At 39.8% G+C, this 1,944-nt stretch overlaps 1 long non-coding RNA gene across 1 annotated transcript; it reads left to right on the plus strand.

Annotated features, from left to right (window-relative positions):
* On the plus strand, window positions 558-1,434 carry LOC110262958. Its single transcript, XR_002347970.1, has 2 exons — window positions 558-882; window positions 1,229-1,434. It is a non-coding gene; the product is annotated as an uncharacterized LOC110262958 (long non-coding RNA).

A 1,944-nucleotide genomic window follows, 5' to 3' on the forward strand; every position in this document is an offset into this window, starting at 1 on the left:
TGACCCCCAGATCTTTAGAGAATAAAAGTCTTGAGTGACGCTTCTTCTCCTCTAATGCCCGAGAGTAGAGACCAGAACGGAGTCACAAAGAGAGGCAAAGAGCAGAGCTTCTTCTTCTCCGACTCCTGAGAAAGCTCACCGTCCTCCGTCTAAGAGCAGAGCTGCTTCTTCTTCTTCTTCTTCTTCATCTCCTCTGCCAATCCCACCGCCACGCCATCCTCATCATGTAAGTTCCTTTCTCTCTCTCTCTCTCTCTCTCTCTCTCTCTCTCTCTCTCTCTTCTCTCTCTCTCACTCTATCACATTGTGATTTGTGAATCTGCATGTAAGTTCTTCTTCTTCCACAGACTCATCATTTCAACGTCTTTGCCGGTCGCCATTGCTGTGAGCCAGTCGCCATAGCATGTCGCTGTCATAACTTCTTGTAAGTTCCTCTCTGTCTCTCTCTCTCATTATTATATTTATTTTTATAATTTTTGTATCTACTATTTTCATCATGAAATTCTGAAGTTGCTGTTTGTTAAACCTAATTAGCATAGTCAAATAGGAAACCACAGAAGAGAGAAAAGGAGAATTTGGTTCCTAATTAATTCTCACCATCAATGATGGAGGTTTCAGGTGCCGTTCTAAGGAATGTCACGTGCCCTTCCTTTTCTATGCACGTGAGTTCCAGTGGTGGTGGTGGTTGTGTTATGGTGAAGGTGAGGATGAAAAAAAAGGCGGTGGTACATTGTTGCTGCGGGTTCTGTGATTCAGGGCATGTGCAGTATTACAGGGACGAGAAGAAGAAGGAGAAGGGAACCACTATGTTGAGCGCAAAGAAAAGCTCAAGATGCTGAAGAAACGTGTCCTTTTCGATGATCTTCAAGGAAACCTAACTTTGGTAATTTAATTATTTTTACATCTTGTTACTATTTGGACTAATGATATAGTTGCATAGGGTTGAAATCAAATTTAACAAGTTTAGAATAATGTATTTGAACATGCGATTCCATTGATTATTTGGTGAATTTAGTTACATCATGATAAATGCAAGTTATTGTTGCTGGCCTTTAAAATGATTGGCAGAGTCTCAAGTTTTGTTCAATGGAAAATTTTGATAGGATTCCTATTTGATTTGACATTTGTTTTGGTGAATTTATGATCTAGATTTAATAACCTTGTGTAGAATCTTCATATCCTGTAATATGCTTGCTCCATATTCCATATTTTCTGATTCTTCCCTACAGCTGCTTTGGTTTTACCCGCTATATGTCTTTAGCATGGTTCTAAGCACCATTGGTAACATTCTCTTTCTAATCATCTTCTTATGTCAGAATCTTCATTGTTGATGAAGATCTACACTTTTGTAAATTAAGTACATTGATAATGCTAGGGTTTGGTTGGTTACATAGGAAGGTGCTTCAAGTCATGTTTGAGTTTGTCTTAAAAATTAGACTTTCTAATAATGCTATCAGGTATTAGGACTTAGGAAGCTTGAAGTTGAAAACATCTTGTGGCCTTTAACATGTTTTTCCCATATTTATTCAATGAAATAGCATGGTTTTGTAATTCTCCCTTGAATTGTGCTTAAGTGTAAAAACATGCTTTTTAGGCCCTTAAATTGGTGATTTTATCTCACTTTAATTCCATTCGATGCCTTGATGTGTTTGATGAGTGATTTCAGGTTCATAAGGCAAGTATTAGATGGAAGAAATGAGGAGAAAAGCATACAAAGTGGAGAATGCATGAAGAAACAAGAATTGGGAATGCATTGATGGGCGCACACGCGCAGTAGGCGCGCGCGCACAGAAGTGGTTTCGCATAGAGATGCGCACGTGTACATGACGCGTACGCGCGGATGAAGAAACAGCCAATCGACGCGCACGCGCACATGGCGCATACACGCCGATACTCTCACGTGACCCACTTAAAGGAAAAATGCTGGGGGCAATTTTTGAGCTAC

The sequence above is a fragment of the Arachis ipaensis genome, chromosome B05 (genome assembly GCF_000816755.2).
Source record: "Arachis ipaensis cultivar K30076 chromosome B05, Araip1.1, whole genome shotgun sequence".
Taxonomy (NCBI): Eukaryota; Viridiplantae; Streptophyta; class Magnoliopsida; order Fabales; family Fabaceae; genus Arachis; species Arachis ipaensis.